An 11,727-nucleotide genomic window follows, 5' to 3' on the forward strand; every position below is an offset into this window, starting at 1 on the left:
TTTCTGGCCCGCACACTAACGCAGCGTGAAGCCTGGTTTCTGCAAGCAGAGGTTCTCAACAGAGCTTGGAAAAACCAGGTAACCAAACTCAGCTCGCGCCAAGGGCAAACTCACGCTTCGGAGGCGGTCAGACAGCTAAATAGACCTTCAGAAATCTGGCCTTGAGCACTTGCTCTTTGGCACTTTTGACAACCGCGGCTCTAAGAGCAAAAGGATTTGACCGCTGCAAGTATACATTTGTCATGGAGTCCACAGGGATCCTGCAAAGACCTTTAACAATCCGATTTTGAGAGTCATATGAGCTTTACCAACTGCAAACCGTTTATACCCAAGCCACAAATGTTCAGGCGCTGAACTGACCTTCACCAACCTTTGCAGAAATCCTAATTAACAGGAACAGTGACAGCACACCAAACACTTCAGAACGCTCCTCCTTTATGAGAGCACACTCATTCATAGGTAGATTCAAAATGACCAAAGTGGAAAGAATTCCCCTGCATTTGAGGAGGGAGAACCAAAAATAAACAACGTGATGGTGGATATAGAGAGTGAGACAGGAAGGGACAAGACACAGAGCGACCAGAAAGAAAAAGGAGGACAAGGACTGAAAATGGAGGAAAACGGATGAACATTGAGAGGGAATGTGACTGATGTGATGAGCTGACAGGCAGGCGGCAGGGGCAAGAGATCTTTTACGCATTGGAAAACACAAGGAAATGGGCAGGTCGGAAAGGAAGCAGAAGTATCTCCCAGGAATGACCTTAGCAAGCATTTTTCTCTCACCTTACTGCGGAATTGAAATTCGTTTTAACCAAAAAGGGTTTTTTATATGCCCTTCTTGGAACCTAATCCTAATCCTTGGAACCTAAGTGTTGCCTCCTTAGTCAATATATTTCCTAAAGTCCCCAAATGTGCCTAAAATATTCCCCTTTGCTATAACTCTAATGGCCTACAATCACTTCAAGCTGTGGTCTCCTCAGTTAAGATAAACAACGTTGTGCCAATGTTTGGCTGATCAAAACCTCCAGAAACATACTTAAAAGGGAGACATTGTAATTTTGTAGAGGGCACTCCTCCCTGTGAATTACTGTTCTGTTAGCATCCCACCATGCCATTAGGAGACACCGCTCTGATACTAGCGGTAGCTGTCCTAGGGCTTGTTTACAACGAAGTGTATTTGCTAAGGCATCACCACACCAACGTAACTACTCCCTTTCGACTCCCCAACTACTATAAATCTCTCAAAGCTTTGCATTACGCACCACAAAAGCCCCAGAGACCCCTGTAATCTTCCGTAGAAGTGAGCAGTTTAACAAGAGCTCCCTTGCCCACTATAGACATTGCTAACGGGTTTCTTCAGCTAAGTTCTTCCTACACAGTTTCCTCGGAGCGCAGGGTGTTTTCATCCAGTTCCAGGCCAGAGCTACTCATGTGGACTAATGGGTCAGTTGCCATTTTCCACCCTCAGAGGCTGGTGGGTGGAAAGTCTTGCCCATAACGCCCTGTTTTTAAAGCTCTTTTCTGGATAAATATGTGATCATATTTTAAAGGCTGTTTTTCTGTAGCAGTGTAAAACGTCACAGGCTCTGACACCTACCTCATGGGAAACGCACGCACGGCTACACCCAAAGACATGATCCCATTCCTAGCTCCCGCCCTCGCCGATGACCCCCAGCACGTGGTTGATTCCATGCATCCTCCACCGGAGACGTGGGTCAGGACGGACCTCCCGTCCCGTCTGTTAGCACACGCTGAAGGAAGAGACGCTGGCCTGGCTGCCGGTCCCACTTCCCCCATTCCCACCCCTTGGGAACCACTCTCACTAGGGGGACTTAGGCATCAACATGACGCCAGAACACAAGGAGCAGCTGCTACTTCTCCACGTCCCTTGCAAGAAGTGAAGGGACGAAGCTACAACTTCACCCGTTGCCTTTTGGCACCGGCTGTTTCTTTACAGGAGAATAACTGGAAGGCTGGATGGACCAGGGAATTGGTAATAAGAGATAAAATACTTTTTAGACAGTGCATATGCTTCTGATCAGGCTTGCCTGGACAGCAGTCCAGGGCTGTCACTGCTGCAGAACACGGCTGCTTTGTTTTTATTTATTATTGGTAACATGGAGGCAGCTAGTGGCCCCAGCCAAAAGTCAGGACCGCACTGTATCAAGTGCTCTTCTGTCAAATCGCAAGTAAAAAGGTTTGTCCTCAAAAGCTTGCATGTGAGACAGGCAGTGGAAGGAAGGAAACAATATCTCTGTTTTGCTATGGCAACTGATGCACCGGGATGTTTGTGCAGGGTCACGTAGGAAACCCGTAGCAAAGCCAGAATTTGAACCTTCTGCATGCAATTACAGCACTAGCGCAACAGGTCCTTCCTTCCTCTCAGACATTTGTTGTCTGACTTCTAGCTGAGGGCTTGAACCCGAGAACATCAGCATGGAAAACAAGCCTTAAACGGTCGCATCGAGAAAGCAACTCCATCAGCAGTCGAAAATTCCAACTACGCCTGCAGATCAGGACAGAGCAGTTGTTCCACCGGCGACTGCAGTCAGACACTAGCTCTATTTATAAGGCTCTACCAGGCATGTTCTAGGAGGCATCTTTCCAAGCCAAGTTTTGAAAGCCATCCACGAGGCAAAGCAGCAGAGCTTGTTCTCCTGCTGTATTGTCGCGCTGTGGAGGTGTGAACACAGTGCCAGGGGATGCAAATTCAGACCTACCCCTACCGCCAGGAAGAGCTGGACATACCTCAGGACATTGTTCAACATCTCCACTGGTTCCCTGGTCACTGCTAATATCTTTGTTTTCATCGAGGAGCCCTAAATAAGGTCTTCAGAAATTATTTGTTCTTTCCCAGAAGGCCATGACAGTGGCATTCCTTTGGGGGAAGGTTTGCAGATATAGCGTTATCAGAGCTGATGTCTTTCGACTGATGTTGAGCTTGCACAGAGCAAGTCCCCAGTTCACAGAATGAGCACAGTAACTGGAAAGACAAAGAACAGAAAGGGAAAAGCAAGGAAACTGATAGCCTTAATTTACTGTGTATCCTTCTCAGAATTTATGGTAACAGAACATTTAATTTAATTTATTCACATATTGGAACAAGAAAAAGTACGTTGGCTCACTAATAGGACAAATCCTAGTATTAACCGTAAACTAGCACAGCAAATCCTACTTCAGAAATTTAAGTTAAAGTGCATCTTCCACTATTTTTCCCCACTTAGTTATTGCTGCGTGTCTCCGAAATTCTCAATTTACACCACTTCTTAGAATTTTCTAGAAATCTGATGAAGTAAAAACGTATGGTGCAATTGCATTTGTTTGCTGAAACAAAATGGTTATTGCACACGCAGCTTTGTTGCCTGCTGGCCTAGGAACCCAGATACTTTAATAAAATGGCATTTCAGAGCAGCTCGGTAGTCATTAGAAGTTTCTAGACCACCCCTTTACTGTGTCAGCTGTGACCCTTGGCCCAGCCCAGGCCATGGGCTTCTAAGGTCTTGTCTCCTGGACATCCTGGGAGATGCAGCTTCTGCAGTTCAGGGAAGGTCATTCTTCTGAACGACCTGGTCATGGAGAAGCCAACCAGATAAAGATAACGAGGCCAGAGACCACCAGAAACCTGCCTGACAGGCGGTGTTTCACTGGTGTTGTGCTGCCAGTTAAAAAAAAAAAAACCAAAAACCTTCTTTTCTTCCAAAATCCATCTTATTCCAGAAAGTTACCATACAGGTAGCAGTCCACACCCTTGTTTTCTCAACAGTGATTGGGAATGAGCCAAATGACAAAAGGTGTTGATCTGATTGGTTGGCCTGCCCAGTACCACAAATTTCAAAAGCTGTTTGTCATTTAAAGTAAAATCCTCAAAAAGATGGATGAGAGGAACATGGATTCACTGATTTTCCTGGACGTGCTCTTGGAATTTTGTAACGTGACTCGTGAAATCAAAATTTTGATGGTTAAAAGGTGGCAGAAAGGTTAAGGAACAAACAAGCTGCACTGTATGGAGCACCATACAGAGCTTCCAGCTAGAAGTTCAGATGGACCAGCGGATAACATAGTTAAGAAAAGTCAAAACTAATAAATGTCAAAATAGTGGACTTCTCTCTGTGGCCCTGCAAGATGTTGTCTGGAAGGGAAAGGAAAGGGTGTCTGGAGACAGAAGGATACATTTCTATACTACTTGCAAACGCCTTTCCTAACATACCAGGTCGTTCCGTAAGCTTCACATACACCTTCAAAAAGCCTTTTCTTCAGCTGTTTTTTGACATGCCTTTACCATTACCATAAGTGGGAAACGCAGGCAAATTAAAATAACGCCCTCGGGCTATTGTAGGGAATGTTCCTGCCACTTCCATCACTGGCCTAACTCCACCCACCACAAACCCTGCAGTGGGAGAACCGGAGTAAAGAAAGCATCGTCAACCTTGTCCACGCTACAAGCCCCTAAATCAGAGTGTGCAGGCATCTGCTGCTCAAGGCGAGAGAGCCCGGCGGTGACACTGACTATTCAGAGCCTGATTTACCACTAGTACTTCCAGCATAGTTACCTGGAGGTTAGCAAGCCTAGGAAATACAAGAGATTTTATGGACCAAAGCGACTGGCAGCAGGAAAGGTGCAACCACTGCATCCCCTTAGCTCAAAAGATTTAGGCCAATATGTGACCGTACAATAGGCACTCATGCGGTTCCGTGCTACTCGTTGTAAGAAAGGCAGTTATTGTTTTTGCAGAGGAGAAAAGCTGTTTCCATCAGAGGTGACACAATAAGGGAACGACTGAGACAAAGAGGCTCCAGCAAAGGCTTGTAGAACATCTCTTATCACACAGACAAAAGGACAAACTGATTCTTACCGGATTAGTGACTAGAAGGGTAGTCAAACATTTAACCAGGGCTAATGACATGAAGCAATTTTACCAAAAAGGAAAGAAATAAACTAGTCAGATAATCCCTTTAGGTGTAGCATAAGGAGAAGTAAACAGAGGCAAGACTTTTAGGTGGATTTTAGGTGCTGTAAGGATTTTAGGACTGTAAACCCTGGAGTACCTAACCAATGGGAAAGAGGGGAGGGAAAATTCGGCCAGGGATTAGGAAATAAAAAGGTGTGTTTCAAGAACCAAAAGTGTGCCTACTTTCTAGGTCACTCGTTCTTGCAAGAACGTTCAAATAAATTGTGCTTCGTATCGTTCGCTGCCTGAGCCGCTGATATTGGATAAGGAGCGTTTCTCACACTCGTGACTTCGAAATCAAAAGTGAGATTTTTTTGGCCTTCCCAGTCCGATTTTTCACCACGATTTTGACGAGTTTGCACCCGGTGACTGTTGGAACAGTTATTATGATGGGCCACGTGTTGGTATGCTCACCAGTACAGACAGCCCCACTCACGCTGTAAGGCACCAATATTCAACGTGAGGATGCAAAGCAAAACCTGTTCCTAAAGCTCAAGCGTTAAAATAGGAGAAAAACTAAACATGGTTTTCCGGTTACTATGAGACACTTGTCTTTTAGAATTGCTTCTCATAATTGTAATCAGTTAGGCGATCGGTTTAAAATCATTATTAAACCAAGCGTTCAAGAATTTGCTATAGTAATAGTCAGATTTTTATAGAGGGAGCTGTATTACCACTCAGTAGTTGTCCTCTTTATTGTGGGTATAAAAAAATTACTCTTTACCTTTTCACAGTAGCTGAATTACTATTAGAACAGAGAAAAGGCTTGTTAAAGCATGAACTTTTGGAACTATTTGTTTCAAAGTTAGAAAAAACAGCTGGACAACTATAGGACATCATCTAACTAGGAGTAATCCTTAGATCCAGTAAAATTAAGCCCTAAAACCAGGGATTTCACCTGAATAATAAGGGAGATTAGGCTTTGATCCCATGTCCCTGATGTTAATTTGTCACCCCATATTGCCTGGCAGTAAACAATTAAGGGCCAATCCTGGAAGGCTGATAGGAGTAGAGGGAACTTCATGCCTGGCAGAGATAAGGCAAGTATATTGTTTCCTGTTTACACTGGACATGAGCTTTATATAATTATCCTACCAGTTAGGATTAACTGGGCAATTATCCTGGCAAACAATGGGACATTGATGACAGCAAAACAAAGGCATCTCAGAGCAGCCGGAGCCTCACCGAACCGCCCGGGTCCTGGCTGGGCTCCCAGCGCTATCAAGCCCTCCAACAAGGGCTGCACAGTTACTGAGGGGGGGGAGCAGCAAGGGAAACAGTTTTCCTAACCTGTCAGCGTTTAAGAACTCAAACATTTTTCCTTACCACAAAAGGAGTTGAAAATTTGGAGGGAAAGAATGTCCACAGACTACGCGTATGCAGAAGAATGCATTGGCTTTGCTTTCCACGCTTTTGAAACGTTTCCTTCAGGCTTCGACCTCCTTCATCTCAGCAAAAGCAGCATTTCAACACTGGAATAGAAAAAAGAGAAAACGTCCGAATGAGAATGTCGAAGAGCCTTTTTTTTTTTTTTTTTTTAACCTAAAAAAACCCTCTAAGCAGGAGACTCGGCTAGCTGAATCTTTCTTGGCATCAATTCCAACTTCAGTGAATTGACTCATTCTGTCAGAAAATTTCTGACCAGCAACAGTTGGTGGTTCATACAACACAAAAGAATAAAACAACAGTGCCATTCCCATGACTGTTTCCAGCACAGGGGACTCTGTTCAGGCCTGGCCCGGCAGGGACCGTGCTCCGTGGTAGCATTTCTACGTCCCTTGCCATGCTCCGTGGTAGCATTTCTACGTCCCTTGCCGTACCACACCTAAAAAAGCCCGAGTCGCGGAAGACACTCGCTCTGAGCACCGGCTCCCATGTTAGACAAACCCTTAAAGTCACGCCACCTGAACAGCCACACGACACAATTTCTAGAAATTAAACGAATCATTCCAAATTTTAACACTGAATTTGTGCTTTTCCCAGCATATTTCAGAGACACCTGATGACAGCTGTGAAATGCGCTGGTGCCTGCTGGTCTCTTCTTGACCCAAGAATCCCAACATACCAGAAGTTTAGACCTAATTCATAACCTGGCCAATTATATTTAGCCCTAATGTTTTCTCTCCCGTACGGAGAAAAGTGAAAATACACTTCTTTTTTGAACACAAATCAGAAGATAATTCTGTCTATAGAGCATCTCACACTAAACCTTTAAATAGCTACAATCTTAAATATTTAAAAATCTGAATCTTTAGATAGAGATTCAATACCTATGGCAAAATTGACCTTTAAAATCCCCACTATCGAAATATTTCAAACCCCCTGTCTCTACAGCAATTTCTGCAACCACCATCTTGAAGGAGACCAGAGCTGAGAATAGATCCCGGTCAAGAACGAAGTCTAGAACTCAATGACTTCTATGAATTTAAGTTGCTTTTATTCCTCAATATTTCATTCTGGAGACCCTTAGCCACGGACTCTTCATCCCCTGCAAATATACTCTAAACAATTAAAAGTTCCCTTCTGTTTAAGGAAACTAGCTACATATTCTTCCAGAAATTGAAGAAGGCTGTGAAAAGATAGGATGATATTTCTTTTCTCCTCTTGTCTTTTTGTGTTTGATTTTTGGTGGAGTTTTCTTAAGGAGAAGAAGAACCATGAGGAGACAGGAAAAAAAAATCATTTGGAAGCTGCGTGGGTTAGCAAAATACACCGGAGAACACATGAGAAAGGGTCTTAGTACTTTCGCACCGTTAAGCAGGAAAGAAGCAGAGGACAGATACCTTTTAACGAACGTGACGCTACTTTTGCATCCCTGTTCTTCTCTGGAGACCTGTGCATACTTTTTTGAGTTTTGACTGATAATAAATAATAGGTTTCCTGCCACTAAGGACAAGGTTCCCCTCCCAGGTTAACTGGGTCCGTCCAAGAGATCTGGCCCGTGGCACACAACAGCTCGCCTGCTGCAGAGCCCCCGCCGCGGCATGCTGAAAGTGCATTGAAAAATATTTCTTCTGCTCTCTTCCTGAACTTCTTAAACTCTAGGTGACCCAGAGTAAAATCCATTTTAATGGGGCCTCGGTTAAATCAGTCAACTGAGTCCTTGTTGAACTAGGCAACGCTACGCAGAAATAAATAAAATTAAAAAAAAATTAGAAAAAGACATTCTTGTTTCTTTTTGGAGTCTTGGTTCTTACTTTCCTTTCCTGAGAGAGCAAGGAAATACTTATGTTCCCAGTTTTAATCCTCGCCTCACTGTAGAGCTAACCAGCACTGTTCACATAGCGCAGCTACTGTTCATTAAATAGTGGTGAACACTACTCCTGTGGCCCCACTGAACTATTCACCACACGCTTCTGATTTTCACTCAATAATTCCCTCTGAGGGTGACACAAGTCCAGTAAGCAACAGTTAGAACTGAGAACTGGTAAAGAACACATCAAAGTTGGGTTTAATGTAAAAATAAAGTAAGAATATGTCTCCGTATTCCACCAGAACATCAACTTTTTAATCTCTCGTTTCAGTCCGATGCTGCAATGTCAGAAGCCAGAGATATTCCTGTAGATGTATTGCTTTATTTCTATTGTGCTCTTCTCTGGAGCAGAAGTTATCTTATGTTTAACTGCATGACCACTCCAGCAATTTTAAGACAAGTGTGTAGAAAAAAATACAGAAGGTGTCAGATGTCTTCAAAAGCTTATTAGTATCATAAACCTCGATCTTCACACGTCCAAACTCCTGCAAGTGTGATAAATCTACATTACCAAAATAGTGCATTCTTGAATCAAGTTTTAATGTGGATTAGAGTAACAGTGACAAAAGAGGCGAATTTTGCAACAAGCCCAAATCTCAGCTCTTGGTATTGTCATGGGTATTTAAACAAAATTCGTTATGCCAAAACAGTCAAAGTTAAACCCACTCCTTTCCTGTAGCAGGAGTAACCAGTACTCTAGGAGGTGCAGGAGACAGTGGAGAGACAGACCCTGCCTATCGTCTTATTCCGTAGCTTCTCATGAAGCGTTTCGGTCTTTCACCGACCTTCGGGCAGCTTCCTGGGAGACAGAAACCAACCACGAGCATTAGGACTGCAGCATCAAGCTTCCCTTGAGTGGTTTGTTGGCAGAGTCTGAACAGCTTGAACAACCCCTGCCACATCCACCCGTCTTTCAGGACTCCACATCCACAGTTCCTCACACACTTGCGTGTTCTCTGGATTTATGTGTCTGTAACACCGTTCTTTATGACTGAAAGACCTACGCACACATTCCTTCAGGTCTCCCTTGCCTTCTAATATTTCTACATCGGCAGCTACAGTCTCCACCAGTCCACAGCTACACAAAACGCACTTCTTTCATGCTGGCATTAATGCATTTCATTCCATTTCCAAAAGCATTTTTAGGAACGAGTCTGAGGCAAACAAATTTTCTAAAGTATTAAGCAGTTCCTGGTTTTGAAAATCTTACCACATCGTTTAGACGGCCAGTCTATAAGCCCCGAGGCAAATTTTCAGGAGTGAGACAACAGAGGAGACACACACTCCTTTTAATACTACTAGTATTTGATCATTTAAACAGCCACATACATTTTGAAATGCAGGCTTTGGAATTTGTACTCTACCCCCCAGGCACTCTTTAAACAAAGGGTGCCTACATTTGCTGTACAGGTCTTTACACAGAGGTTAGGAGAAACTTCTTACAGTAAAAACCACAGAAACAAGAAAAACACCAGTTTAAATGATGAGCCGCAGCGGGGGATCAAAGGGTCAGCATTTTCACCAGAAGGGAATCCCTCTTCCACTCCTGGTATTATTTATCAAACTAATTACTGGACTTTACTTCAACAAAGAGCACTCTTTCTCCACTTTTGGCTCTGTTTGCCTCTACATTTCAAGTAATTTAGCAACAGTTGGTCTAAGTAAGAAAGTCGTTAAGGGCTACTCCGACACTAACTGCCTCTGTTTTCTTTTTGCCTCTCCCCTACCCCATAACCCGCACCAAGTTTTGCTCTCTCCGTTACCCATAACTTAGATACGCTATATTTAGATTAAACAGCCACAGTCCTTAGAACAAGATGCTTATCTCCTTTCAACCGCTCCAGTCTAAAAGCCATCACAGTCCTCAGCCTTTGTGAACTTTACAACTCGTTGGATTTTTCTTGAAATGTGTCTATTCTTAAAAGCCAAACCCATGGAAAAATAAGTGAAACCAAACGCCATGTGATCAGGGCCAACCATAACACGCGAGAGCCCTAAAATAACAGGAGAGATACTGCGGTAATGCCTGACCTCCTGAACTGTGCATATGGGTTGAAGCAAAACAGCCCGTATTCACGTCTTAAATGGTGCATACTAATAGTTTATTTGTAACGCAGAAGAACCCAGTTTACAGAGCCACGATTTTAAAGCTTCAAGGACTCGCTTTGGATGCCAGAAATGACTTCACTTTTGGAATAAGCTTAAACAAGGTCACAGTTGAACTTTATTAGCTTATATGGTCAAAATCAGCTCAGCAGGCAGTTTCAATGGCTGCAGACATTCCCTGTGTCTCCACCTCAAAAAGGAAGGTGCTCTAGTGGATTTTGTGTTCTAAAAATCTTTGAAATATGCAGTTATTCCAGTTGGCCTGAAACTAGCAGCTTGAAAACTTTTATTTAAAGTATACAGGCAACACAGCTTCTGCAAGAAGTTTCCTATAGGGATGTTATGCGCCTGTTCAGATGTGCACCCAGCCCTTAAGTGATAATGGTTATCAATTACACACAGATCATCCCTGTAGAAACTGAGCGTGTGTAATCCCAGTAGCCTAAAACGCAGCTTACGTTGCTGCTGACAATGATGACCAGAGCCCTTCGTATGTATATCCATCGGCAGGCCATAATACCGGGATACGTACTGACAAGAAATGGTAATCCTTGCGAACACAAAGAAGCCCTGATACATCAATACACAGTAAAAAAAAAAGGCTATGGCAGTGTGGGGATAATGGCGATGGCTATCCCAGTTACATATACAGTCAGTCAGGATGCTCAGTAGCTGTTGTTGTTATGAGCCGAGATAAATCTCTGCACAAACTAGGACTATAAACACGACCCTCTATCCAGCTAAAATGTTCAAGATGGCCAAAGACAAAACCAAACCGCAGGCGCGTCACCTACACTCCAAAGAAAGCTTATTCAGGTTTGCCCAGGAATTAATAGAGGTGTTTCCCAGGAAATATTTTTAACAGGATGTGCAACTGTGACACCAGGAAAGGAAAAAGCACGGGGGAAAGGACAGATGCATCAAAGAAAGATGACATCTAGACAGCTGCTGAAGTCCTGGCGGCGTGAATAAAAGGGAAAAACTTTGAGAAAGCTGCTGGGTCTGGTGCTAGCTGAACGAGGGTGACAGCTGAAAGCGAGGAAACCTTCTCCTATTATTCCTATCCTGGAATAATTGCAGGGAAACTGATTGTTCTACTTTCTTTGTAAATGAACAGGATCACTTTAGAGACTCCTCGGTGCACAGCCATGCTTTCCTCCCTGCATGAAGAACAGACAATGCCCTTGCCCCTCCACATAAGCACGGTCAGAAGAGTAACGTCGACTAACACCGGCCGTGCCACCGACAGCCTTTATGCTACACACGTACAATGAAATCCTCATCCCGTTCTTGATGAAAGATTCTCTCTTTAACCATATATTCACGTCATTAAAAAGTTTCATATGGACAAAAAGAAAAGCATTACAAGAACTGCGGAGGACAGATTTGTCTTTCCCTGCTTCTAGGTCTCGAGCACAT

This window comes from Chroicocephalus ridibundus, chromosome 4, assembly GCF_963924245.1.
Source record: "Chroicocephalus ridibundus chromosome 4, bChrRid1.1, whole genome shotgun sequence".
Taxonomy (NCBI): domain Eukaryota; kingdom Metazoa; phylum Chordata; class Aves; order Charadriiformes; family Laridae; genus Chroicocephalus; species Chroicocephalus ridibundus.